A 21,430-nucleotide genomic window follows, 5' to 3' on the forward strand; every position below is an offset into this window, starting at 1 on the left:
TAATTTTGGCATAATGGTGCGATTAAGCAGCCTCAGAGGCATCCATGCATGCTGCCCCTGCTGTTTCCTGTCCATTTCCGTGGTGTTTCCATCCTTTTCTGAGGTTCCCAGGTGTTTGGCCAAGCTTCCCTGTGCAGAGCCTTGGTCCCCTTGAAAAATGCTCGAGTCTCCCATTGACTTCAATGGGGTTCGTTATTCGAGACGAGCACTCGAGCATCGGGAAAAGTTCGTCTCGAATAACGAGTACCCGAGCATTTTAGTGCTCGCTCATCTCTAATAATAAGCTTTGCGCAGTGGCAGTACTGTAGCCCATGAGGTTTTATCCGAGGCGCGGTTATTGCTAGTTGAAAACTTTTCCCAATACCCCGCCATGATGACTTGAAATATAGTCAGCATTGGCAATTTTTGATGGTCTCTCAGGAGACTTTATTTCCAGTGACAAAAAAAGATGAAGAAGGAGTAGGGAGAGGAAATGAGGAAGCTGCAGCTGACAGGAGGCCCAGGCTAGTACCAGCAAGGAAATGAGGGGGAAGTGGCCAGAAGGGTAGTTCCAGGATTTCTCTGTGGGCCTTCTCCCAAGAAGCATTGCAGCCTGAAAGGCTGGGCGTTGCCCCTGTATTTGTCGCCTTAGCTTCAAAAGAGCTCTTGCAACTAAGGTTGTCACCCCCTTGCTTTGCATAATTAGCTTTGCGCAGTGGCAGTACTGTAGCCCATGAGGTTTTATCCGAGGCGTGGTTATTGCTAGTTGAAAACTTTTCCCAATACCCCGCCATGATGACTTGAAATATAGTCAGCATTGGCAATATTTGATGGTCTCTCAGGAGACTTTATTTCCAGTGACAAAAAAAGATGAAGAAGGAGTAGGGAGAGGAAATGAGGAAGCTGCAGCTGACAGGAGGCCCAGGCTAGTACCAGCAAGGAATTGAGGGGGAAGTGGCCAGAAGGGTAGTTCCAGGATTTCTCTGTGGGCCTTCTCCCAAGAAGCATTGCAGCCTGAAAGGCTGGGCGTTGCCCCTGTATTTGTCGCCTTAGCTTCAAAAGAGCTCTTGCAACTAAGGTTGTCACCCCCTTGCTTTGCATAATTAGCTTTGCGCAGTGGCAGTACTGTAGCCCATGAGGTTTTATCCGAGGCGCGGTTATTGCTAGTTGAAAACTTTTCCCAATACCCCGCCATGATGACTTGAAATATAGTCAGCATTGGCAATTTTTGATGGTCTCTCAGGAGACTTTATTTCCAGTGACAAAAAAAGATGAAGAAGGAGTAGGGAGAGGAAATGAGGAAGCTGCAGCTGACAGGAGGCCCAGGCTAGTACCAGCAAGGAAATGAGGGGGAAGTGGCCAGAAGGGTAGTTCCAGGATTTCTCTGTGGGCCTTCTCCCAAGAAGCATTGCAGCCTGAAAGGCTGGGCGTTGCCCCTGTATTTGTCGCCTTAGCTTCAAAAGAGCTCTTGCAACTAAGGTTGTCACCCCCTTGCTTTGCATAATTAGCTTTGCGCAGTGGCAGTACTGTAGCCCATGAGGTTTTATCCGAGGCGCGGTTATTGCTAGTTGAAAACTTTTCCCAATACCCCGCCATGATGACTTGAAATATAGTCAGCATTGGCAATTTTTGATGGTCTCTCAGGAGACTTTATTTCCAGTGACAAAAAAAGATGAAGAAGGAGTAGGGAGAGGAAATGAGGAAGCTGCAGCTGACAGGAGGCCCAGGCTAGTACCAGCAAGGAAATGAGGGGGAAGTGGCCAGAAGGGTAGTTCCAGGATTTCTCTGTGGGCCTTCTCCCAAAAAGCATTGCAGCCTGAAAGGCTGGGCGTTGCCCCTGTATTTGTCGCCTTAGCTTCAAAAGAGCTCTTGCAACTAAGGTTGTCACCCCCTTGCTTTGCATAATTAGCTTTGCGCAGTGGCAGTACTGTAGCCCATGAGGTTTTATCCGAGGCGCGGTTATTGCTAGTTGAAAACTTTTCCCAATACCCCGCCATGATGACTTGAAATATAGTCAGCATTGGCAATTTTTGATGGTCTCTCAGGAGACTTTATTTCCAGTGACAAAAAAAGATGAAGAAGGAGTAGGGAGAGGAAATGAGGAAGCTGCAGCTGACAGGAGGCCCAGGCTAGTACCAGCAAGGAAATGAGGGGGAAGTGGCCAGAAGGGTAGTTCCAGGATTTCTCTGTGGGCCTTCTCCCAAGAAGCATTGCAGCCTGAAAGGCTGGGCGTTGCCCCTGTATTTGTCGCCTTAGCTTCAAAAGAGCTCTTGCAACTAAGGTTGTCACCCCCTTGCTTTGCATAATTAGCTTTGCGCAGTGGCAGTACTGTAGCCCATGAGGTTTTATCCGAGGCGCGGTTATTGCTAGTTGAAAACTTTTCCCAATACCCCGCCATGATGACTTGAAATATAGTCAGCATTGGCAATTTTTGATGGTCTCTCAGGAGACTTTATTTCCAGTGACAAAAAAAGATGAAGAAGGAGTAGGGAGAGGAAATGAGGAAGCTGCAGCTGACAGGAGGCCCAGGCTAGTACCAGCAAGGAAATGAGGGGGAAGTGGCCAGAAGGGTAGTTCCAGGATTTCTCTGTGGGCCTTCTCCCAAGAAGCATTGCAGCCTGAAAGGCTGGGCGTTGCCCCTGTATTTGTCGCCTTAGCTTCAAAAGAGCTCTTGCAACTAAGGTTGTCACCCCCTTGCTTTGCATAATTAGCTTTGCGCAGTGGCAGTACTGTAGCCCATGAGGTTTTATCCGAGGCGCGGTTATTGCTAGTTGAAAACTTTTCCCAATACCCCGCCATGATGACTTGAAATATAGTCAGCATTGGCAATTTTTGATGGTCTCTCAGGAGACTTTATTTCCAGTGACAAAAAAAGATGAAGAAGGAGTAGGGAGAGGAAATGAGGAAGCTGCAGCTGACAGGAGGCCCAGGCTAGTACCAGCAAGGAAATGAGGGGGAAGTGGCCAGAAGGGTAGTTCCAGGATTTCTCTGTGGGCCTTCTCCCAAGAAGCATTGCAGCCTGAAAGGCTGGGCGTTGCCCCTGTATTTGTCGCCTTAGCTTCAAAAGAGCTCTTGCAACTAAGGTTGTCACCCCCTTGCTTTGCATAATTAGCTTTGCGCAGTGGCAGTACTGTAGCCCATGAGGTTTTATCCGAGGCGCGGTTATTGCTAGTTGAAAACTTTTCCCAATACCCCGCCATGATGACTTGAAATATAGTCAGCATTGGCAATTTTTGATGGTCTCTCAGGAGACTTTATTTCCAGTGACAAAAAAAGATGAAGAAGGAGTAGGGAGAGGAAATGAGGAAGCTGCAGCTGACAGGAGGCCCAGGCTAGTACCAGCAAGGAAATGAGGGGGAAGTGGCCAGAAGGGTAGTTCCAGGATTTCTCTGTGGGCCTTCTCCCAAGAAGCATTGCAGCCTGAAAGGCTGGGCGTTGCCCCTGTATTTGTCGCCTTAGCTTCAAAAGAGCTCTTGCAACTAAGGTTGTCACCCCCTTGCTTTGCATAATTAGCTTTGCGCAGTGGCAGTACTGTAGCCCATGAGGTTTTATCCGAGGCGCGGTTATTGCTAGTTGAAAACTTTTCCCAATACCCCGCCATGATGACTTGAAATATAGTCAGCATTGGCAATTTTTGATGGTCTCTCAGGAGACTTTATTTCCAGTGACAAAAAAAGATGAAGAAGGAGTAGGGAGAGGAAATGAGGAAGCTGCAGCTGACAGGAGGCCCAGGCTAGTACCAGCAAGGAAATGAGGGGGAAGTGGCCAGAAGGGTAGTTCCAGGATTTCTCTGTGGGCCTTCTCCCAAGAAGCATTGCAGCCTGAAAGGCTGGGCGTTGCCCCTGTATTTGTCGCCTTAGCTTCAAAAGAGCTCTTGCAACTAAGGTTGTCACCCCCTTGCTTTGCATAATTAGCTTTGCGCAGTGGCAGTACTGTAGCCCATGAGGTTTTATCCGAGGCGCGGTTATTGCTAGTTGAAAACTTTTCCCAATACCCCGCCATGATGACTTGAAATATAGTCAGCATTGGCAATTTTTGATGGTCTCTCAGGAGACTTTATTTCCAGTGACAAAAAAAGATGAAGAAGGAGTAGGGAGAGGAAATGAGGAAGCTGCAGCTGACAGGAGGCCCAGGCTAGTACCAGCAAGGAAATGAGGGGGAAGTGGCCAGAAGGGTAGTTCCAGGATTTCTCTGTGGGCCTTCTCCCAAGAAGCATTGCAGCCTGAAAGGCTGGGCGTTGCCCCTGTATTTGTCGCCTTAGCTTCAAAAGAGCTCTTGCAACTAAGGTTGTCACCCCCTTGCTTTGCATAATTAGCTTTGCGCAGTGGCAGTACTGTAGCCCATGAGGTTTTATCCGAGGCGCGGTTATTGCTAGTTGAAAACTTTTCCCAATACCCCGCCATGATGACTTGAAATATAGTCAGCATTGGCAATTTTTGATGGTCTCTCAGGAGACTTTATTTCCAGTGACAAAAAAAGATGAAGAAGGAGTAGGGAGAGGAAATGAGGAAGCTGCAGCTGACAGGAGGCCCAGGCTAGTACCAGCAAGGAAATGAGGGGGAAGTGGCCAGAAGGGTAGTTCCAGGATTTCTCTGTGGGCCTTCTCCCAAGAAGCATTGCAGCCTGAAAGGCTGGGCGTTGCCCCTGTATTTGTCGCCTTAGCTTCAAAAGAGCTCTTGCAACTAAGGTTGTCACCCCCTTGCTTTGCATAATTAGCTTTGCGCAGTGGCAGTACTGTAGCCCATGAGGTTTTATCCGAGGCGCGGTTATTGCTAGTTGAAAACTTTTCCCAATACCCCGCCATGATGACTTGAAATATAGTCAGCATTGGCAATTTTTGATGGTCTCTCAGGAGACTTTATTTCCAGTGACAAAAAAAGATGAAGAAGGAGTAGGGAGAGGAAATGAGGAAGCTGCAGCTGACAGGAGGCCCAGGCTAGTACCAGCAAGGAAATGAGGGGGAAGTGGCCAGAAGTGTAGTTCCAGGATTTCTCTGTGGGCCTTCTCCCAAGAAGCATTGCAGCCTGAAAGGCTGGGCGTTGCCCCTGTATTTGTCGCCTTAGCTTCAAAAGAGCTCTTGCAACTAAGGTTGTCACCCCCTTGCTTTGCATAATTAGCTTTGCGCAGTGGCAGTACTGTAGCCCATGAGGTTTTATCCGAGGCGCGGTTATTGCTAGTTGAAAACTTTTCCCAATACCCCGCCATGATGACTTGAAATATAGTCAGCATTGGCAATTTTTGATGGTCTCTCAGGAGACTTTATTTCCAGTGACAAAAAAAGATGAAGAAGGAGTAGGGAGAGGAAATGAGGAAGCTGCAGCTGACAGGAGGCCCAGGCTAGTACCAGCAAGGAAATGAGGGGGAAGTGGCCAGAAGGGTAGTTCCAGGATTTCTCTGTGGGCCTTCTCCCAAGAAGCATTGCAGCCTGAAAGGCTGGGCGTTGCCCCTGTATTTGTCGCCTTAGCTTCAAAAGAGCTCTTGCAACTAAGGTTGTCACCCCCTTGCTTTGCATAATTAGCTTTGCGCAGTGGCAGTACTGTAGCCCATGAGGTTTTATCCGAGGCGCGGTTATTGCTAGTTGAAAACTTTTCCCAATACCCCGCCACGATGACTTGAAATATAGTCAGCATTGGCAATTTTTGATGGTCTCTCAGGAGACTTTATTTCCAGTGACAAAAAAAGATGAAGAAGGAGTAGGGAGAGGAAATGAGGAAGCTGCAGCTGACAGGAGGCCCAGGCTAGTACCAGCAAGGAAATGAGGGGGAAGTGGCCAGAAGGGTAGTTCCAGGATTTCTCTGTGGGCCTTCTCCCAAGAAGCATTGCAGCCTGAAAGGCTGGGCGTTGCCCCTGTATTTGTCGCCTTAGCTTCAAAAGAGCTCTTGCAACTAAGGTTGTCACCCCCTTGCTTTGCATAATTAGCTTTGCGCAGTGGCAGTACTGTAGCCCATGAGGTTTTATCCGAGGCGCGGTTATTGCTAGTTGAAAACTTTTCCCAATACCCCGCCATGATGACTTGAAATATAGTCAGCATTGGCAATTTTTGATGGTCTCTCAGGAGACTTTATTTCCAGTGACAAAAAAAGATGAAGAAGGAGTAGGGAGAGGAAATGAGGAAGCTGCAGCTGACAGGAGGCCCAGGCTAGTACCAGCAAGGAAATGAGGGGGAAGTGGCCAGAAGGGTAGTTCCAGGATTTCTCTGTGGGCCTTCTCCCAAGAAGCATTGCAGCCTGAAAGGCTGGGCGTTGCCCCTGTATTTGTCGCCTTAGCTTCAAAAGAGCTCTTGCAACTAAGGTTGTCACCCCCTTGCTTTGCATAATTAGCTTTGCGCAGTGGCAGTACTGTAGCCCATGAGGTTTTATCCGAGGCGCGGTTATTGCTAGTTGAAAACTTTTCCCAATACCCCGCCATGATGACTTGAAATATAGTCAGCATTGGCAATTTTTGATGGTCTCTCAGGAGACTTTATTTCCAGTGACAAAAAAAAGATGAAGAAGGAGTAGGGAGAGGAAATGAGGAAGCTGCAGCTGACAGGAGGCCCAGGCTAGTACCAGCAAGGAAATGAGGGGGAAGTGGCCAGAAGGGTAGTTCCAGGATTTCTCTGTGGGCCTTCTCCCAAGAAGCATTGCAGCCTGAAAGGCTGGGCGTTGCCCCTGTATTTGTCGCCTTAGCTTCAAAAGAGCTCTTGCAACTAAGGTTGTCACCCCCTTGCTTTGCATAATTAGCTTTGCGCAGTGGCAGTACTGTAGCCCATGAGGTTTTATCCGAGGCGCGGTTATTGCTAGTTGAAAACTTTTCCCAATACCCCGCCATGATGACTTGAAATATAGTCAGCATTGGCAATTTTTGATGGTCTCTCAGGAGACTTTATTTCCAGTGACAAAAAAAGATGAAGAAGGAGTAGGGAGAGGAAATGAGGAAGCTGCAGCTGACAGGAGGCCCAGGCTAGTACCAGCAAGGAAATGAGGGGGAAGTGGCCAGAAGGGTAGTTCCAGGATTTCTCTGTGGGCCTTCTCCCAAGAAGCATTGCAGCCTGAAAGGCTGGGCGTTGCCCCTGTATTTGTCGCCTTAGCTTCAAAAGAGCTCTTGCAACTAAGGTTGTCACCCCCTTGCTTTGCATAATTAGCTTTGCGCAGTGGCAGTACTGTAGCCCATGAGGTTTTATCCGAGGCGCGGTTATTGCTAGTTGAAAACTTTTCCCAATACCCCGCCATGATGACTTGAAATATAGTCAGCATTGGCAATTTTTGATGGTCTCTCAGGAGACTTTATTTCCAGTGACAAAAAAAGATGAAGAAGGAGTAGGGAGAGGAAATGAGGAAGCTGCAGCTGACAGGAGGCCCAGGCTAGTACCAGCAAGGAAATGAGGGGGAAGTGGCCAGAAGGGTAGTTCCAGGATTTCTCTGTGGGCCTTCTCCCAAGAAGCATTGCAGCCTGAAAGGCTGGGCGTTGCCCCTGTATTTGTCGCCTTAGCTTCAAAAGAGCTCTTGCAACTAAGGTTGTCACCCCCTTGCTTTGCATAATTAGCTTTGCGCAGTGGCAGTACTGTAGCCCATGAGGTTTTATCCGAGGCGCGGTTATTGCTAGTTGAAAACTTTTCCCAATACCCCGCCATGATGACTTGAAATATAGTCAGCATTGGCAATTTTTGATGGTCTCTCAGGAGACTTTATTTCCAGTGACAAAAAAAGATGAAGAAGGAGTAGGGAGAGGAAATGAGGAAGCTGCAGCTGACAGGAGGCCCAGGCTAGTACCAGCAAGGAAATGAGGGGGAAGTGGCCAGAAGGGTAGTTCCAGGATTTCTCTGTGGGCCTTCTCCCAAGAAGCATTGCAGCCTGAAAGGCTGGGCGTTGCCCCTGTATTTGTCGCCTTAGCTTCAAAAGAGCTCTTGCAACTAAGGTTGTCACCCCCTTGCTTTGCATAATTAGCTTTGCGCAGTGGCAGTACTGTAGCCCATGAGGTTTTATCCGAGGCGCGGTTATTGCTAGTTGAAAACTTTTCCCAATACCCCGCCATGATGACTTGAAATATAGTCAGCATTGGCAATTTTTGATGGTCTCTCAGGAGACTTTATTTCCAGTGACAAAAAAAGATGAAGAAGGAGTAGGGAGAGGAAATGAGGAAGCTGCAGCTGACAGGAGGCCCAGGCTAGTACCAGCAAGGAAATGAGGGGGAAGTGGCCAGAAGGGTAGTTCCAGGATTTCTCTGTGGGCCTTCTCCCAAGAAGCATTGCAGCCTGAAAGGCTGGGCGTTGCCCCTGTATTTGTCGCCTTAGCTTCAAAAGAGCTCTTGCAACTAAGGTTGTCACCCCCTTGCTTTGCATAATTAGCTTTGCGCAGTGGCAGTACTGTAGCCCATGAGGTTTTATCCGAGGCGCGGTTATTGCTAGTTGAAAACTTTTCCCAATACCCCGCCATGATGACTTGAAATATAGTCAGCATTGGCAATTTTTGATGGTCTCTCAGGAGACTTTATTTCCAGTGACAAAAAAAGATGAAGAAGGAGTAGGGAGAGGAAATGAGGAAGCTGCAGCTGACAGGAGGCCCAGGCTAGTACCAGCAAGGAAATGAGGGGGAAGTGGCCAGAAGGGTAGTTCCAGGATTTCTCTGTGGGCCTTCTCCCAAGAAGCATTGCAGCCTGAAAGGCTGGGCGTTGCCCCTGTATTTGTCGCCTTAGCTTCAAAAGAGCTCTTGCAACTAAGGTTGTCACCCCCTTGCTTTGCATAATTAGCTTTGCGCAGTGGCAGTACTGTAGCCCATGAGGTTTTATCCGAGGCGCGGTTATTGCTAGTTGAAAACTTTTCCCAATACCCCGCCATGATGACTTGAAATATAGTCAGCATTGGCAATTTTTGATGGTCTCTCAGGAGACTTTATTTCCAGTGACAAAAAAAGATGAAGAAGGAGTAGGGAGAGGAAATGAGGAAGCTGCAGCTGACAGGAGGCCCAGGCTAGTACCAGCAAGGAAATGAGGGGGAAGTGGCCAGAAGGGTAGTTCCAGGATTTCTCTGTGGGCCTTCTCCCAAGAAGCATTGCAGCCTGAAAGGCTGGGCGTTGCCCCTGTATTTGTCGCCTTAGCTTCAAAAGAGCTCTTGCAACTAAGGTTGTCACCCCCTTGCTTTGCATAATTAGCTTTGCGCAGTGGCAGTACTGTAGCCCATGAGGTTTTATCCGAGGCGCGGTTATTGCTAGTTGAAAACTTTTCCCAATACCCTGCCATGATGACTTGAAATATAGTCAGCATTGGCAATTTTTGATGGTCTCTCAGGAGACTTTATTTCCAGTGACAAAAAAAGATGAAGAAGGAGTAGGGAGAGGAAATGAGGAAGCTGCAGCTGACAGGAGGCCCAGGCTAGTACCAGCAAGGAAATGAGGGGGAAGTGGCCAGAAGGGTAGTTCCAGGATTTCTCTGTGGGCCTTCTCCCAAGAAGCATTGCAGCCTGAAAGGCTGGGCGTTGCCCCTGTATTTGTCGCCTTAGCTTCAAAAGAGCTCTTGCAACTAAGGTTGTCACCCCCTTGCTTTGCATAATTAGCTTTGCGCAGTGGCAGTACTGTAGCCCATGAGGTTTTATCCGAGGCGCGGTTATTGCTAGTTGAAAACTTTTCCCAATACCCCGCCATGATGACTTGAAATATAGTCAGCATTGGCAATTTTTGATGGTCTCTCAGGAGACTTTATTTCCAGTGACAAAAAAAGATGAAGAAGGAGTAGGGAGAGGAAATGAGGAAGCTGCAGCTGACAGGAGGCCCAGGCTAGTACCAGCAAGGAAATGAGGGGGAAGTGGCCAGAAGGGTAGTTCCAGGATTTCTCTGTGGGCCTTCTCCCAAGAAGCATTGCAGCCTGAAAGGCTGGGCGTTGCCCCTGTATTTGTCGCCTTAGCTTCAAAAGAGCTCTTGCAACTAAGGTTGTCACCCCCTTGCTTTGCATAATTAGCTTTGCGCAGTGGCAGTACTGTAGCCCATGAGGTTTTATCCGAGGCGCGGTTATTGCTAGTTGAAAACTTTTCCCAATACCCCGCCATGATGACTTGAAATATAGTCAGCATTGGCAATTTTTGATGGTCTCTCAGGAGACTTTATTTCCAGTGACAAAAAAAGATGAAGAAGGAGTAGGGAGAGGAAATGAGGAAGCTGCAGCTGACAGGAGGCCCAGGCTAGTACCAGCAAGGAAATGAGGGGGAAGTGGCCAGAAGGGTAGTTCCAGGATTTCTCTGTGGGCCTTCTCCCAAGAAGCATTGCAGCCTGAAAGGCTGGGCGTTGCCCCTGTATTTGTCGCCTTAGCTTCAAAAGAGCTCTTGCAACTAAGGTTGTCACCCCCTTGCTTTGCATAATTAGCTTTGCGCAGTGGCAGTACTGTAGCCCATGAGGTTTTATCCGAGGCGCGGTTATTGCTAGTTGAAAACTTTTCCCAATACCCCGCCATGATGACTTGAAATATAGTCAGCATTGGCAATTTTTGATGGTCTCTCAGGAGACTTTATTTCCAGTGACAAAAAAAGATGAAGAAGGAGTAGGGAGAGGAAATGAGGAAGCTGCAGCTGACAGGAGGCCCAGGCTAGTACCAGCAAGGAAATGAGGGGGAAGTGGCCAGAAGGGTAGTTCCAGGATTTCTCTGTGGGCCTTCTCCCAAGAAGCATTGCAGCCTGAAAGGCTGGGCGTTGCCCCTGTATTTGTCGCCTTAGCTTCAAAAGAGCTCTTGCAACTAAGGTTGTCACCCCCTTGCTTTGCATAATTAGCTTTGCGCAGTGGCAGTACTGTAGCCCATGAGGTTTTATCCGAGGCGCGGTTATTGCTAGTTGAAAACTTTTCCCAATACCCCGCCATGATGACTTGAAATATAGTCAGCATTGGCAATTTTTGATGGTCTCTCAGGAGACTTTATTTCCAGTGACAAAAAAAGATGAAGAAGGAGTAGGGAGAGGAAATGAGGAAGCTGCAGCTGACAGGAGGCCCAGGCTAGTACCAGCAAGGAAATGAGGGGGAAGTGGCCAGAAGGGTAGTTCCAGGATTTCTCTGTGGGCCTTCTCCCAAGAAGCATTGCAGCCTGAAAGGCTGGGCGTTGCCCCTGTATTTGTCGCCTTAGCTTCAAAAGAGCTCTTGCAACTAAGGTTGTCACCCCCTTGCTTTGCATAATTAGCTTTGCGCAGTGGCAGTACTGTAGCCCATGAGGTTTTATCCGAGGCGCGGTTATTGCTAGTTGAAAACTTTTCCCAATACCCCGCCATGATGACTTGAAATATAGTCAGCATTGGCAATTTTTGATGGTCTCTCAGGAGACTTTATTTCCAGTGACAAAAAAAGATGAAGAAGGAGTAGGGAGAGGAAATGAGGAAGCTGCAGCTGACAGGAGGCCCAGGCTAGTACCAGCAAGGAAATGAGGGGGAAGTGGCCAGAAGGGTAGTTCCAGGATTTCTCTGTGGGCCTTCTCCCAAGAAGCATTGCAGCCTGAAAGGCTGGGCGTTGCCCCTGTATTTGTCGCCTTAGCTTCAAAAGAGCTCTTGCAACTAAGGTTGTCACCCCCTTGCTTTGCATAATTAGCTTTGCGCAGTGGCAGTACTGTAGCCCATGAGGTTTTATCCGAGGCGCGGTTATTGCTAGTTGAAAACTTTTCCCAATACCCCGCCATGATGACTTGAAATATAGTCAGCATTGGCAATTTTTGATGGTCTCTCAGGAGACTTTATTTCCAGTGACAAAAAAAGATGAAGAAGGAGTAGGGAGAGGAAATGAGGAAGCTGCAGCTGACAGGAGGCCCAGGCTAGTACCAGCAAGGAAATGAGGGGGAAGTGGCCAGAAGGGTAGTTCCAGGATTTCTCTGTGGGCCTTCTCCCAAGAAGCATTGCAGCCTGAAAGGCTGGGCGTTGCCCCTGTATTTGTCGCCTTAGCTTCAAAAGAGCTCTTGCAACTAAGGTTGTCACCCCCTTGCTTTGCATAATTAGCTTTGCGCAGTGGCAGTACTGTAGCCCATGAGGTTTTATCCGAGGCGCGGTTATTGCTAGTTGAAAACTTTTCCCAATACCCCGCCATGATGACTTGAAATATAGTCAGCATTGGCAATTTTTGATGGTCTCTCAGGAGACTTTATTTCCAGTGACAAAAAAAGATGAAGAAGGAGTAGGGAGAGGAAATGAGGAAGCTGCAGCTGACAGGAGGCCCAGGCTAGTACCAGCAAGGAAATGAGGGGGAAGTGGCCAGAAGGGTAGTTCCAGGATTTCTCTGTGGGCCTTCTCCCAAGAAGCATTGCAGCCTGAAAGGCTGGGCGTTGCCCCTGTATTTGTCGCCTTAGCTTCAAAAGAGCTCTTGCAACTAAGGTTGTCACCCCCTTGCTTTGCATAATTAGCTTTGCGCAGTGGCAGTACTGTAGCCCATGAGGTTTTATCCGAGGCGCGGTTATTGCTAGTTGAAAACTTTTCCCAATACCCCGCCATGATGACTTGAAATATAGTCAGCATTGGCAATTTTTGATGGTCTCTCAGGAGACTTTATTTCCAGTGACAAAAAAAGATGAAGAAGGAGTAGGGAGAGGAAATGAGGAAGCTGCAGCTGACAGGAGGCCCAGGCTAGTACCAGCAAGGAAATGAGGGGGAAGTGGCCAGAAGGGTAGTTCCAGGATTTCTCTGTGGGCCTTCTCCCAAGAAGCATTGCAGCCTGAAAGGCTGGGCGTTGCCCCTGTATTTGTCGCCTTAGCTTCAAAAGAGCTCTTGCAACTAAGGTTGTCACCCCCTTGCTTTGCATAATTAGCTTTGCGCAGTGGCAGTACTGTAGCCCATGAGGTTTTATCCGAGGCGCGGTTATTGCTAGTTGAAAACTTTTCCCAATACCCCGCCATGATGACTTGAAATATAGTCAGCATTGGCAATTTTTGATGGTCTCTCAGGAGACTTTATTTCCAGTGACAAAAAAAGATGAAGAAGGAGTAGGGAGAGGAAATGAGGAAGCTGCAGCTGACAGGAGGCCCAGGCTAGTACCAGCAAGGAAATGAGGGGGAAGTGGCCAGAAGGGTAGTTCCAGGATTTCTCTGTGGGCCTTCTCCCAAGAAGCATTGCAGCCTGAAAGGCTGGGCGTTGCCCCTGTATTTGTCGCCTTAGCTTCAAAAGAGCTCTTGCAACTAAGGTTGTCACCCCCTTGCTTTGCATAATTAGCTTTGCGCAGTGGCAGTACTGTAGCCCATGAGGTTTTATCCGAGGCGTGGTTATTGCTAGTTGAAAACTTTTCCCAATACCCCGCCATGATGACTTGAAATATAGTCAGCATTGGCAATATTTGATGGTCTCTCAGGAGACTTTATTTCCAGTGACAAAAAAAGATGAAGAAGGAGTAGGGAGAGGAAATGAGGAAGCTGCAGCTGACAGGAGGCCCAGGCTAGTACCAGCAAGGAAATGAGGGGGAAGTGGCCAGAAGTGTAGTTCCAGGATTTCTCTGTGGGCCTTCTCCCAAGAAGCATTGCAGCCTGAAAGGCTGGGCGTTGCCCCTGTATTTGTCGCCTTAGCTTCAAAAGAGCTCTTGCAACTAAGGTTGTCACCCCCTTGCTTTGCATAATTAGCTTTGCGCAGTGGCAGTACTGTAGCCCATGAGGTTTTATCCGAGGCGCGGTTATTGCTAGTTGAAAACTTTTCCCAATACCCCGCCACGATGACTTGAAATATAGTCAGCATTGGCAATTTTTGATGGTCTCTCAGGAGACTTTATTTCCAGTGACAAAAAAAGATGAAGAAGGAGTAGGGAGAGGAAATGAGGAAGCTGCAGCTGACAGGAGGCCCAGGCTAGTACCAGCAAGGAAATGAGGGGGAAGTGGCCAGAAGGGTAGTTCCAGGATTTCTCTGTGGGCCTTCTCCCAAGAAGCATTGCAGCCTGAAAGGCTGGGCGTTGCCCCTGTATTTGTCGCCTTAGCTTCAAAAGAGCTCTTGCAACTAAGGTTGTCACCCCCTTGCTTTGCATAATTAGCTTTGCGCAGTGGCAGTACTGTAGCCCATGAGGTTTTATCCGAGGCGCGGTTATTGCTAGTTGAAAACTTTTCCCAATACCCCGCCATGATGACTTGAAATATAGTCAGCATTGGCAATTTTTGATGGTCTCTCAGGAGACTTTATTTCCAGTGACAAAAAAAAGATGAAGAAGGAGTAGGGAGAGGAAATGAGGAAGCTGCAGCTGACAGGAGGCCCAGGCTAGTACCAGCAAGGAAATGAGGGGGAAGTGGCCAGAAGGGTAGTTCCAGGATTTCTCTGTGGGCCTTCTCCCAAGAAGCATTGCAGCCTGAAAGGCTGGGCGTTGCCCCTGTATTTGTCGCCTTAGCTTCAAAAGAGCTCTTGCAACTAAGGTTGTCACCCCCTTGCTTTGCATAATTAGCTTTGCGCAGTGGCAGTACTGTAGCCCATGAGGTTTTATCCGAGGCGCGGTTATTGCTAGTTGAAAACTTTTCCCAATACCCCGCCATGATGACTTGAAATATAGTCAGCATTGGCAATTTTTGATGGTCTCTCAGGAGACTTTATTTCCAGTGACAAAAAAAGATGAAGAAGGAGTAGGGAGAGGAAATGAGGAAGCTGCAGCTGACAGGAGGCCCAGGCTAGTACCAGCAAGGAAATGAGGGGGAAGTGGCCAGAAGGGTAGTTCCAGGATTTCTCTGTGGGCCTTCTCCCAAGAAGCATTGCAGCCTGAAAGGCTGGGCGTTGCCCCTGTATTTGTCGCCTTAGCTTCAAAAGAGCTCTTGCAACTAAGGTTGTCACCCCCTTGCTTTGCATAATTAGCTTTGCGCAGTGGCAGTACTGTAGCCCATGAGGTTTTATCCGAGGCGCGGTTATTGCTAGTTGAAAACTTTTCCCAATACCCCGCCATGATGACTTGAAATATAGTCAGCATTGGCAATTTTTGATGGTCTCTCAGGAGACTTTATTTCCAGTGACAAAAAAAGATGAAGAAGGAGTAGGGAGAGGAAATGAGGAAGCTGCAGCTGACAGGAGGCCCAGGCTAGTACCAGCAAGGAAATGAGGGGGAAGTGGCCAGAAGGGTAGTTCCAGGATTTCTCTGTGGGCCTTCTCCCAAGAAGCATTGCAGCCTGAAAGGCTGGGCGTTGCCCCTGTATTTGTCGCCTTAGCTTCAAAAGAGCTCTTGCAACTAAGGTTGTCACCCCCTTGCTTTGCATAATTAGCTTTGCGCAGTGGCAGTACTGTAGCCCATGAGGTTTTATCCGAGGCGCGGTTATTGCTAGTTGAAAACTTTTCCCAATACCCCGCCATGATGACTTGAAATATAGTCAGCATTGGCAATTTTTGATGGTCTCTCAGGAGACTTTATTTCCAGTGACAAAAAAAGATGAAGAAGGAGTAGGGAGAGGAAATGAGGAAGCTGCAGCTGACAGGAGGCCCAGGCTAGTACCAGCAAGGAAATGAGGGGGAAGTGGCCAGAAGGGTAGTTCCAGGATTTCTCTGTGGGCCTTCTCCCAAGAAGCATTGCAGCCTGAAAGGCTGGGCGTTGCCCCTGTATTTGTCGCCTTAGCTTCAAAAGAGCTCTTGCAACTAAGGTTGTCACCCCCTTGCTTTGCATAATTAGCTTTGCGCAGTGGCAGTACTGTAGCCCATGAGGTTTTATCCGAGGCGCGGTTATTGCTAGTTGAAAACTTTTCCCAATACCCCGCCATGATGACTTGAAATATAGTCAGCATTGGCAATTTTTGATGGTCTCTCAGGAGACTTTATTTCCAGTGACAAAAAAAGATGAAGAAGGAGTAGGGAGAGGAAATGAGGAAGCTGCAGCTGACAGGAGGCCCAGGCTAGTACCAGCAAGGAAATGAGGGGGAAGTGGCCAGAAGGGTAGTTCCAGGATTTCTCTGTGGGCCTTCTCCCAAGAAGCATTGCAGCCTGAAAGGCTGGGCGTTGCCCCTGTATTTGTCGCCTTAGCTTCAAAAGAGCTCTTGCAACTAAGGTTGTCACCCCCTTGCTTTGCATAATTAGCTTTGCGCAGTGGCAGTACTGTAGCCCATGAGGTTTTAGCCGAGGCGCGGTTATTGCTAGTTGAAAACTTTTCCCAATACCCCGCCATGATGACTTGAAATATAGTCAGCATTGGCAATTTTTGATGGTCTCTCAGGAGACTTTATTTCCAGTGACAAAAAAAGATGAAGAAGGAGTAGGGAGAGGAAATGAGGAAGCTGCAGCTGACAGGAGGCCCAGGCTAGTACCAGCAAGGAAATGAGGGGGAAGTGGCCAGAAGGGTAGTTCCAGGATTTCTCTGTGGGCCTTCTCCCAAGAAGCATTGCAGCCTGAAAGGCTGGGCGTTGCCCCTGTATTTGTCGCCTTAGCTTCAAAAGAGCTCTTGCAACTAAGGTTGTCACCCCCTTGCTTTGCATAATTAGCTTTGCGCAGTGGCAGTACTGTAGCCCATGAGGTTTTAGCCGAGGCGCGGTTATTGCTAGTTGAAAACTTTTCCCAATACCCCGCCATGATGACTTGAAATATAGTCAGCATTGGCAATTTTTGATGGTCTCTCAGGAGACTTTATTTCCAGTGACAAAAAAAGATGAAGAAGGAGTAGGGAGAGGAAATGAGGAAGCTGCAGCTGACAGGAGGCCCAGGCTAGTACCAGCAAGGAAATGAGGGGGAAGTGGCCAGAAGGGTAGTTCCAGGATTTCTCTGTGGGCCTTCTCCCAAGAAGCATTGCAGCCTGAAAGGCTGGGCGTTGCCCCTGTATTTGTCGCCTTAGCTTCAAAAGAGCTCTTGCAACTAAGGTTGTCACCCCCTTGCTTTGCATAATTAGCTTTGCGCAGTGGCAGTACTGTAGCCCATGAGGTTTTATCCGAGGCGCGGTTATTGCTAGTTGAAAACTTTTCCCAATACCCCGCCATGATGACTTGAAATATAGTCAGCATTGGCAATTTTTGATGGTCTCTCAGGAGACTTTATTTCCAGTGACAAAAAAAGATGAAGAAGGAGTAGGGAGAGGAAATGAGGAAGCTGCAGCTGACAGGAGGCCCAGGCTAGTACCAGCAAGGAAATGAGGGGGAAGTGGCCAGAAGGGTAGTTCCAGGATTTCTCTGTGGGCCTTCTCCCAAGAAGCATTGCAGCCTGAAAGGCTGGGCGTTGCCCCTGTATTTGTCGCCTTAGCTTCAAAAGAGCTCTTGCAACTAAGGTTGTCACCCCCTTGCTTTGCATAATTAGCTTTGCGCAGTGGCAGTACTGTAGCCCATGAGGTTTTATCCGAGGCGCGGTTATTGCTAGTTGAAAACTTTTCCCAATACCCCGCCATGATGACTTGAAATATAGTCAGCATTGGCAATTTTTGATGGTCTCTCAGGAGACTTTATTTCCAGTGACAAAAAAAGATGAAGAAGGAGTAGGGAGAGGAAATGAGGAAGCTGCAGCTGACAGGAGGCCCAGGCTAGTACCAGCAAGGAATTGAGGGGGAAGTGGCCAGAAGGGTAGTTCCAGGATTTCTCTGTGGGCCTTCTCCCAAGAAGCATTGCAGCCTGAAAGGCTGGGCGTTGCCCCTGTATTTGTCGCCTTAGCTTCAAAAGAGCTCTTGCAACTAAGGTTGTCACCCCCTTGCTTTGCATAATTAGCTTTGCGCAGTGGCAGTACTGTAGCCCATGAGGTTTTATCCGAGGCGCGGTTATTGCTAGTTGAAAACTTTTCCCAATACCCCGCCATGATGACTTGAAATATAGTCAGCATTGGCAATTTTTGATGGTCTCTCAGGAGACTTTATTTCCAGTGACAAAAAAAGATGAAGAAGGAGTAGGGAGAGGAAATGAGGAAGCTGCAGCTGACAGGAGGCCCAGGCTAGTACCAGCAAGGAAATGAGGGGGAAGTGGCCAGAAGGGTAGTTCCAGGATTTCTCTGTGGGCCTTCTCCCAAGAAGCATTGCAGCCTGAAAGGCTGGGCGTTGCCCCTGTATTTGTCGCCTTAGCTTCAAAAGAGCTCTTGCAACTAAGGTTGTCACCCCCTTGCTTTGCATAATTAGCTTTGCGCAGTGGCAGTACTGTAGCCCATGAGGTTTTATCCGAGGCGCGGTTATTGCTAGTTGAAAACTTTTCCCAATACCCCGCCATGATGACTTGAAATATAGTCAGCATTGGCAATTTTTGATGGTCTCTCAGGAGACTTTATTTCCAGTGACAAAAAAAGATGAAGAAGGAGTAGGGAGAGGAAATGAGGAAGCTGCAGCTGACAGGAGGCCCAGGCTAGTACCAGCAAGGAAATGAGGGGGAAGTGGCCAGAAGGGTAGTTCCAGGATTTCTCTGTGGGCCTTCTCCCAAGAAGCATTGCAGCCTGAAAGGCTGGGCGTTGCCCCTGTATTTGTCGCCTTAGCTTCAAAAGAGCTCTTGCAACTAAGGTTGTCACCCCCTTGCTTTGCATAATTAGCTTTGCGCAGTGGCAGTACTGTAGCCCATGAGGTTTTATCCGAGGCGCGGTTATTGCTAGTTGAAAACTTTTCCCAATACCCCGCCATGATGACTTGAAATATAGTCAGCATTGGCAATTTTTGATGGTCTCTCAGGAGACTTTATTTCCAGTGACAAAAAAAGATGAAGAAGGAGTAGGGAGAGGAAATGAGGAAGCTGCAGCTGACAGGAGGCCCAGGCTAGTACCAGCAAGGAAATGAGGGGGAAGTGGCCAGAAGGGTAGTTCCAGGATTTCTCTGTGGGCCTTCTCCCAAGAAGCATTGCAGCCTGAAAGGCTGGGCGTTGCCCCTGTATTTGTCGCCTTAGCTTCAAAAGAGCTCTTGCAACTAAGGTTGTCACCCCCTTGCTTTGCATAATTAGCTTTGCGCAGTGGCAGTACTGTAGCCCATGAGGTTTTATCCGAGGCGCGGTTATTGCTAGTTGAAAACTTTTCCCAATACCCCGCCATGATGACTTGAAATATAGTCAGCATTGGCAATTTTTGATGGTCTCTCAGGAGACTTTATTTCCAGTGACAAAAAAAGATGAAGAAGGAGTAGGGAGAGGAAATGAGGAAGCTGCAGCTGACAGGAGGCCCAGGCTAGTACCAGCAAGGAAATGAGGGGGAAGTGGCCAGAAGGGTAGTTCCAGGATTTCTCTGTGGGCCTTCTCCCAAGAAGCATTGCAGCCTGAAAGGCTGGGCGTTGCCCCTGTATTTGTCGCCTTAGCTTCAAAAGAGCTCTTGCAACTAAGGTTGTCACCCCCTTGCTTTGCATAATTAGCTTTGCGCAGTGGCAGTACTGTAGCCCATGAGGTTTTATCCGAGGCGCGGTTATTGCTAGTTGAAAACTTTTCCCAATACCCCGCCATGATGACTTGAAATATAGTCAGCATTGGCAATTTTTGATGGTCTCTCAGGAGACTTTATTTCCAGTGACAAAAAAAGATGAAGAAGGAGTAGGGAGAGGAAATGAGGAAGCTGCAGCTGACAGGAGGCCCAGGCTAGTACCAGCAAGGAAATGAGGGGGAAGTGGCCAGAAGGGTAGTTCCAGGATTTCTCTGTGGGCCTTCTCCCAAGAAGCATTGCAGCCTGAAAGGCTGGGCGTTGCCCCTGTATTTGTCGCCTTAGCTTCAAAAGAGCTCTTGCAACTAAGGTTGTCACCCCCTTGCTTTGCATAATTAGCTTTGCGCAGTGGCAGTACTGTAGCCCATGAGGTTTTATCCGAGGCGCGGTTATTGCTAGTTGAAAACTTTTCCCAATACCCCGCCATGATGACTTGAAATATAGTCAGCATTGGCAATTTTTGATGGTCTCTCAGGAGACTTTATTTCCAGTGACAAAAAAAGATGAAGAAGGAGTAGGGAGAGGAAATGAGGAAGCTGCAGCTGACAGGAGGCCCAGGCTAGTACCAGCAAGGAAATGAGGGGGAAGTGGCCAGAAGTGTAGTTCCAGGATTTCTCTGTGGGCCTTCTCCCAAGAAGCATTGCAGCCTGAAAGGCTGGGCGTTGCCCCTGTATTTGTCGCCTTAGCTTCAAAAGAGCTCTTGCAACTAAGGTTGTCACCCCCTTGCTTTGCATAATTAGCTTTGCGCAGTGGCAGTACTGTAGCCCATGAGGTTTTATCCGAGGCGCGGTTATTGCTAGTTGAAAACTTTTCCCAATACCCCGCCATGATGACTTGAAATATAGTCAGCATTGGCAATTTTTGATGGTCTCTCAGGAGACTTTATTTCCAGTGACAAAAAAAGATGAAGAAGGAGTAGGGAGAGGAAATGAGGAAGCTGCAGCTGACAGGAGGCCCAGGCTAGTACCAGCAAGGAAATGAGGGGGAAGTGGCCAGAAGGGTAGTTCCAGGATTTCTCTGTGGGCCTTCTCCCAAGAAGCATTGCAGCCTGAAAGGCTGGGCGTTGCCCCTGTATTTGTCGCCTTAGCTTCAAAAGAGCTCTTGCAACTAAGGTTGTCACCCCCTTGCTTTGCATAATTAGCTTTGCGCAGTGGCAGTACTGTAGCCCATGAGGTTTTATCCGAGGCGCGGTTATTGCTAGTTGAAAACTTTTCCCAATACCCCGCCATGATGACTTGAAATATAGTCAGCATTGGCAATTTTTGATGGTCTCTCAGGAGACTTTATTTCCAGTGACAAAAAAAGATGAAGAAGGAGTAGGGAGAGGAAATGAGGAAGCTGCAGCTGACAGGAGGCCCAGGCTAGTACCAGCAAGGAAATGAGGGGGAAGTGGCCAGAAGGGTAGTTCCAGGATTTCTCTGTGGGCCTTCTCCCAAGAAGCATTGCAGCCTGAAAGGCTGGGCGTTGCCCCTGTATTTGTCGCCTTAGCTTCAAAAGAGCTCTTGCAACTAAGGTTGTCACCCCCTTGCTTTGCATAATTAGCTTTGCGCAGTGGCAGTACTGTAGCCCATGAGGTTTTATCCGAGGCGCGGTTATTGCTAGTTGAAAACTTTTCCCAATACCCCGCCATGATGACTTGAAATATAGTCAGCATTGGCAATTTTTGATGGTCTCTCAGGAGACTTTATTTCCAGTGACAAAAAAAGATGAAGAAGGAGTAGGGAGAGGAAATGAGGAAGCTGCAGCTGACAGGAGGCCCAGGCTAGTACCAGCAAGGAAATGAGGGGGAAGTGGCCAGAAGGGTAGTTCCAGGATTTCTCTGTGGGCCTTCTCCCAAGAAGCATTGCAGCCTGAAAGGCTGGGCGTTGCCCCTGTATTTGTCGCCTTAGCTTCAAAAGAGCTCTTGCAACTAAGGTTGTCACCCCCTTGCTTTGCATAATTAGCTTTGCGCAGTGGCAGTACTGTAGCCCATGAGGTTTTATCCGAGGCGCGGTTATTGCTAGTTGAAAACTTTTCCCAATACCCCGCCATGATGACTTGAAATATAGTCAGCATTGGCAATTTTTGATGGTCTCTCAGGAGACTTTATTTCCAGTGACAAAAAAAGATGAAGAAGGAGTAGGGAGAGGAAATGAGGAAGCTGCAGCTGACAGGAGGCCCAGGCTAGTACCAGCAAGGAAATGAGGGGGAAGTGGCCAGAAGGGTAGTTCCAGGATTTCTCTGTGGGCCTTCTCC

At 48.4% G+C, this 21,430-nt stretch overlaps 53 non-coding genes across 53 annotated transcripts; all 53 read left to right on the plus strand.

Moving 5' to 3' along the window:
- The first annotated feature begins 282 nt into the window (after positions 1–282).
- On the plus strand, positions 283–424 carry LOC140129111 (U4 spliceosomal RNA). The gene has a single exon (XR_011855323.1). It is a non-coding gene; the product is annotated as a U4 spliceosomal RNA (small nuclear RNA).
- A 259-nt stretch (positions 425–683) lies between these two features.
- On the plus strand, positions 684–825 carry LOC140129156 (U4 spliceosomal RNA). Its single transcript, XR_011855365.1, has one exon. It is a non-coding gene; the product is annotated as a U4 spliceosomal RNA (small nuclear RNA).
- Positions 826–1,084: 259 nt separating this feature from the next.
- LOC140129123 (U4 spliceosomal RNA) lies at positions 1,085–1,226 on the plus strand. Its single transcript, XR_011855334.1, has one exon. It is a non-coding gene; the product is annotated as a U4 spliceosomal RNA (small nuclear RNA).
- Positions 1,227–1,485: 259 nt separating this feature from the next.
- LOC140129136 (U4 spliceosomal RNA) lies at positions 1,486–1,627 on the plus strand. The gene has a single exon (XR_011855345.1). It is a non-coding gene; the product is annotated as a U4 spliceosomal RNA (small nuclear RNA).
- Positions 1,628–1,886: 259 nt separating this feature from the next.
- Positions 1,887–2,028, plus strand: LOC140129147 (U4 spliceosomal RNA). Its single transcript, XR_011855356.1, has one exon. It is a non-coding gene; the product is annotated as a U4 spliceosomal RNA (small nuclear RNA).
- A 259-nt stretch (positions 2,029–2,287) lies between these two features.
- LOC140129158 (U4 spliceosomal RNA) lies at positions 2,288–2,429 on the plus strand. Its single transcript, XR_011855367.1, has one exon. It is a non-coding gene; the product is annotated as a U4 spliceosomal RNA (small nuclear RNA).
- A 259-nt stretch (positions 2,430–2,688) lies between these two features.
- On the plus strand, positions 2,689–2,830 carry LOC140129170 (U4 spliceosomal RNA). The gene has a single exon (XR_011855377.1). It is a non-coding gene; the product is annotated as a U4 spliceosomal RNA (small nuclear RNA).
- Positions 2,831–3,089: 259 nt separating this feature from the next.
- Positions 3,090–3,231, plus strand: LOC140129181 (U4 spliceosomal RNA). The gene has a single exon (XR_011855388.1). It is a non-coding gene; the product is annotated as a U4 spliceosomal RNA (small nuclear RNA).
- A 259-nt stretch (positions 3,232–3,490) lies between these two features.
- LOC140129193 (U4 spliceosomal RNA) lies at positions 3,491–3,632 on the plus strand. Its single transcript, XR_011855399.1, has one exon. It is a non-coding gene; the product is annotated as a U4 spliceosomal RNA (small nuclear RNA).
- Positions 3,633–3,891: 259 nt separating this feature from the next.
- On the plus strand, positions 3,892–4,033 carry LOC140129205 (U4 spliceosomal RNA). The gene has a single exon (XR_011855410.1). It is a non-coding gene; the product is annotated as a U4 spliceosomal RNA (small nuclear RNA).
- A 259-nt stretch (positions 4,034–4,292) lies between these two features.
- On the plus strand, positions 4,293–4,434 carry LOC140129216 (U4 spliceosomal RNA). Its single transcript, XR_011855421.1, has one exon. It is a non-coding gene; the product is annotated as a U4 spliceosomal RNA (small nuclear RNA).
- Positions 4,435–4,693: 259 nt separating this feature from the next.
- Positions 4,694–4,835, plus strand: LOC140129227 (U4 spliceosomal RNA). The gene has a single exon (XR_011855432.1). It is a non-coding gene; the product is annotated as a U4 spliceosomal RNA (small nuclear RNA).
- A 259-nt stretch (positions 4,836–5,094) lies between these two features.
- On the plus strand, positions 5,095–5,236 carry LOC140129238 (U4 spliceosomal RNA). The gene has a single exon (XR_011855443.1). It is a non-coding gene; the product is annotated as a U4 spliceosomal RNA (small nuclear RNA).
- Positions 5,237–5,495: 259 nt separating this feature from the next.
- Positions 5,496–5,637, plus strand: LOC140129152 (U4 spliceosomal RNA). Its single transcript, XR_011855361.1, has one exon. It is a non-coding gene; the product is annotated as a U4 spliceosomal RNA (small nuclear RNA).
- Positions 5,638–5,896: 259 nt separating this feature from the next.
- On the plus strand, positions 5,897–6,038 carry LOC140129249 (U4 spliceosomal RNA). The gene has a single exon (XR_011855454.1). It is a non-coding gene; the product is annotated as a U4 spliceosomal RNA (small nuclear RNA).
- Positions 6,039–6,297: 259 nt separating this feature from the next.
- On the plus strand, positions 6,298–6,439 carry LOC140129260 (U4 spliceosomal RNA). Its single transcript, XR_011855463.1, has one exon. It is a non-coding gene; the product is annotated as a U4 spliceosomal RNA (small nuclear RNA).
- A 260-nt stretch (positions 6,440–6,699) lies between these two features.
- Positions 6,700–6,841, plus strand: LOC140129272 (U4 spliceosomal RNA). Its single transcript, XR_011855470.1, has one exon. It is a non-coding gene; the product is annotated as a U4 spliceosomal RNA (small nuclear RNA).
- A 259-nt stretch (positions 6,842–7,100) lies between these two features.
- Positions 7,101–7,242, plus strand: LOC140129285 (U4 spliceosomal RNA). Its single transcript, XR_011855480.1, has one exon. It is a non-coding gene; the product is annotated as a U4 spliceosomal RNA (small nuclear RNA).
- A 259-nt stretch (positions 7,243–7,501) lies between these two features.
- Positions 7,502–7,643, plus strand: LOC140129296 (U4 spliceosomal RNA). Its single transcript, XR_011855491.1, has one exon. It is a non-coding gene; the product is annotated as a U4 spliceosomal RNA (small nuclear RNA).
- A 259-nt stretch (positions 7,644–7,902) lies between these two features.
- On the plus strand, positions 7,903–8,044 carry LOC140129308 (U4 spliceosomal RNA). The gene has a single exon (XR_011855502.1). It is a non-coding gene; the product is annotated as a U4 spliceosomal RNA (small nuclear RNA).
- A 259-nt stretch (positions 8,045–8,303) lies between these two features.
- Positions 8,304–8,445, plus strand: LOC140129319 (U4 spliceosomal RNA). The gene has a single exon (XR_011855513.1). It is a non-coding gene; the product is annotated as a U4 spliceosomal RNA (small nuclear RNA).
- A 259-nt stretch (positions 8,446–8,704) lies between these two features.
- On the plus strand, positions 8,705–8,846 carry LOC140129330 (U4 spliceosomal RNA). The gene has a single exon (XR_011855523.1). It is a non-coding gene; the product is annotated as a U4 spliceosomal RNA (small nuclear RNA).
- Positions 8,847–9,105: 259 nt separating this feature from the next.
- On the plus strand, positions 9,106–9,247 carry LOC140129151 (U4 spliceosomal RNA). Its single transcript, XR_011855360.1, has one exon. It is a non-coding gene; the product is annotated as a U4 spliceosomal RNA (small nuclear RNA).
- A 259-nt stretch (positions 9,248–9,506) lies between these two features.
- Positions 9,507–9,648, plus strand: LOC140129341 (U4 spliceosomal RNA). The gene has a single exon (XR_011855534.1). It is a non-coding gene; the product is annotated as a U4 spliceosomal RNA (small nuclear RNA).
- A 259-nt stretch (positions 9,649–9,907) lies between these two features.
- Positions 9,908–10,049, plus strand: LOC140129352 (U4 spliceosomal RNA). The gene has a single exon (XR_011855545.1). It is a non-coding gene; the product is annotated as a U4 spliceosomal RNA (small nuclear RNA).
- A 259-nt stretch (positions 10,050–10,308) lies between these two features.
- LOC140129356 (U4 spliceosomal RNA) lies at positions 10,309–10,450 on the plus strand. Its single transcript, XR_011855549.1, has one exon. It is a non-coding gene; the product is annotated as a U4 spliceosomal RNA (small nuclear RNA).
- A 259-nt stretch (positions 10,451–10,709) lies between these two features.
- LOC140129357 (U4 spliceosomal RNA) lies at positions 10,710–10,851 on the plus strand. The gene has a single exon (XR_011855550.1). It is a non-coding gene; the product is annotated as a U4 spliceosomal RNA (small nuclear RNA).
- A 259-nt stretch (positions 10,852–11,110) lies between these two features.
- Positions 11,111–11,252, plus strand: LOC140129358 (U4 spliceosomal RNA). The gene has a single exon (XR_011855551.1). It is a non-coding gene; the product is annotated as a U4 spliceosomal RNA (small nuclear RNA).
- A 259-nt stretch (positions 11,253–11,511) lies between these two features.
- LOC140129359 (U4 spliceosomal RNA) lies at positions 11,512–11,653 on the plus strand. Its single transcript, XR_011855552.1, has one exon. It is a non-coding gene; the product is annotated as a U4 spliceosomal RNA (small nuclear RNA).
- A 259-nt stretch (positions 11,654–11,912) lies between these two features.
- On the plus strand, positions 11,913–12,054 carry LOC140129360 (U4 spliceosomal RNA). Its single transcript, XR_011855553.1, has one exon. It is a non-coding gene; the product is annotated as a U4 spliceosomal RNA (small nuclear RNA).
- A 259-nt stretch (positions 12,055–12,313) lies between these two features.
- Positions 12,314–12,455, plus strand: LOC140129361 (U4 spliceosomal RNA). The gene has a single exon (XR_011855554.1). It is a non-coding gene; the product is annotated as a U4 spliceosomal RNA (small nuclear RNA).
- Positions 12,456–12,714: 259 nt separating this feature from the next.
- On the plus strand, positions 12,715–12,856 carry LOC140129362 (U4 spliceosomal RNA). Its single transcript, XR_011855555.1, has one exon. It is a non-coding gene; the product is annotated as a U4 spliceosomal RNA (small nuclear RNA).
- A 259-nt stretch (positions 12,857–13,115) lies between these two features.
- LOC140129157 (U4 spliceosomal RNA) lies at positions 13,116–13,257 on the plus strand. The gene has a single exon (XR_011855366.1). It is a non-coding gene; the product is annotated as a U4 spliceosomal RNA (small nuclear RNA).
- Positions 13,258–13,516: 259 nt separating this feature from the next.
- On the plus strand, positions 13,517–13,658 carry LOC140129153 (U4 spliceosomal RNA). Its single transcript, XR_011855362.1, has one exon. It is a non-coding gene; the product is annotated as a U4 spliceosomal RNA (small nuclear RNA).
- A 259-nt stretch (positions 13,659–13,917) lies between these two features.
- Positions 13,918–14,059, plus strand: LOC140129363 (U4 spliceosomal RNA). Its single transcript, XR_011855556.1, has one exon. It is a non-coding gene; the product is annotated as a U4 spliceosomal RNA (small nuclear RNA).
- A 260-nt stretch (positions 14,060–14,319) lies between these two features.
- On the plus strand, positions 14,320–14,461 carry LOC140129364 (U4 spliceosomal RNA). Its single transcript, XR_011855557.1, has one exon. It is a non-coding gene; the product is annotated as a U4 spliceosomal RNA (small nuclear RNA).
- A 259-nt stretch (positions 14,462–14,720) lies between these two features.
- On the plus strand, positions 14,721–14,862 carry LOC140129365 (U4 spliceosomal RNA). Its single transcript, XR_011855558.1, has one exon. It is a non-coding gene; the product is annotated as a U4 spliceosomal RNA (small nuclear RNA).
- Positions 14,863–15,121: 259 nt separating this feature from the next.
- Positions 15,122–15,263, plus strand: LOC140129366 (U4 spliceosomal RNA). Its single transcript, XR_011855559.1, has one exon. It is a non-coding gene; the product is annotated as a U4 spliceosomal RNA (small nuclear RNA).
- Positions 15,264–15,522: 259 nt separating this feature from the next.
- On the plus strand, positions 15,523–15,664 carry LOC140129367 (U4 spliceosomal RNA). The gene has a single exon (XR_011855560.1). It is a non-coding gene; the product is annotated as a U4 spliceosomal RNA (small nuclear RNA).
- A 259-nt stretch (positions 15,665–15,923) lies between these two features.
- LOC140129144 (U4 spliceosomal RNA) lies at positions 15,924–16,065 on the plus strand. The gene has a single exon (XR_011855353.1). It is a non-coding gene; the product is annotated as a U4 spliceosomal RNA (small nuclear RNA).
- A 259-nt stretch (positions 16,066–16,324) lies between these two features.
- LOC140129145 (U4 spliceosomal RNA) lies at positions 16,325–16,466 on the plus strand. The gene has a single exon (XR_011855354.1). It is a non-coding gene; the product is annotated as a U4 spliceosomal RNA (small nuclear RNA).
- A 259-nt stretch (positions 16,467–16,725) lies between these two features.
- On the plus strand, positions 16,726–16,867 carry LOC140129368 (U4 spliceosomal RNA). Its single transcript, XR_011855561.1, has one exon. It is a non-coding gene; the product is annotated as a U4 spliceosomal RNA (small nuclear RNA).
- A 259-nt stretch (positions 16,868–17,126) lies between these two features.
- LOC140129369 (U4 spliceosomal RNA) lies at positions 17,127–17,268 on the plus strand. The gene has a single exon (XR_011855562.1). It is a non-coding gene; the product is annotated as a U4 spliceosomal RNA (small nuclear RNA).
- A 259-nt stretch (positions 17,269–17,527) lies between these two features.
- On the plus strand, positions 17,528–17,669 carry LOC140129370 (U4 spliceosomal RNA). The gene has a single exon (XR_011855563.1). It is a non-coding gene; the product is annotated as a U4 spliceosomal RNA (small nuclear RNA).
- A 259-nt stretch (positions 17,670–17,928) lies between these two features.
- On the plus strand, positions 17,929–18,070 carry LOC140129371 (U4 spliceosomal RNA). Its single transcript, XR_011855564.1, has one exon. It is a non-coding gene; the product is annotated as a U4 spliceosomal RNA (small nuclear RNA).
- Positions 18,071–18,329: 259 nt separating this feature from the next.
- On the plus strand, positions 18,330–18,471 carry LOC140129372 (U4 spliceosomal RNA). The gene has a single exon (XR_011855565.1). It is a non-coding gene; the product is annotated as a U4 spliceosomal RNA (small nuclear RNA).
- A 259-nt stretch (positions 18,472–18,730) lies between these two features.
- Positions 18,731–18,872, plus strand: LOC140129373 (U4 spliceosomal RNA). Its single transcript, XR_011855566.1, has one exon. It is a non-coding gene; the product is annotated as a U4 spliceosomal RNA (small nuclear RNA).
- Positions 18,873–19,131: 259 nt separating this feature from the next.
- On the plus strand, positions 19,132–19,273 carry LOC140129374 (U4 spliceosomal RNA). Its single transcript, XR_011855567.1, has one exon. It is a non-coding gene; the product is annotated as a U4 spliceosomal RNA (small nuclear RNA).
- A 259-nt stretch (positions 19,274–19,532) lies between these two features.
- On the plus strand, positions 19,533–19,674 carry LOC140129375 (U4 spliceosomal RNA). The gene has a single exon (XR_011855568.1). It is a non-coding gene; the product is annotated as a U4 spliceosomal RNA (small nuclear RNA).
- A 259-nt stretch (positions 19,675–19,933) lies between these two features.
- On the plus strand, positions 19,934–20,075 carry LOC140129377 (U4 spliceosomal RNA). The gene has a single exon (XR_011855569.1). It is a non-coding gene; the product is annotated as a U4 spliceosomal RNA (small nuclear RNA).
- Positions 20,076–20,334: 259 nt separating this feature from the next.
- On the plus strand, positions 20,335–20,476 carry LOC140129083 (U4 spliceosomal RNA). The gene has a single exon (XR_011855298.1). It is a non-coding gene; the product is annotated as a U4 spliceosomal RNA (small nuclear RNA).
- A 259-nt stretch (positions 20,477–20,735) lies between these two features.
- LOC140129084 (U4 spliceosomal RNA) lies at positions 20,736–20,877 on the plus strand. Its single transcript, XR_011855299.1, has one exon. It is a non-coding gene; the product is annotated as a U4 spliceosomal RNA (small nuclear RNA).
- Positions 20,878–21,136: 259 nt separating this feature from the next.
- Positions 21,137–21,278, plus strand: LOC140129085 (U4 spliceosomal RNA). Its single transcript, XR_011855300.1, has one exon. It is a non-coding gene; the product is annotated as a U4 spliceosomal RNA (small nuclear RNA).
- Positions 21,279–21,430: the final 152 nt, after the last annotated feature.

This window comes from Engystomops pustulosus, chromosome 4 (genome assembly GCF_040894005.1).
Source record: "Engystomops pustulosus chromosome 4, aEngPut4.maternal, whole genome shotgun sequence".
Taxonomy (NCBI): Eukaryota; Metazoa; Chordata; class Amphibia; order Anura; family Leptodactylidae; genus Engystomops; species Engystomops pustulosus.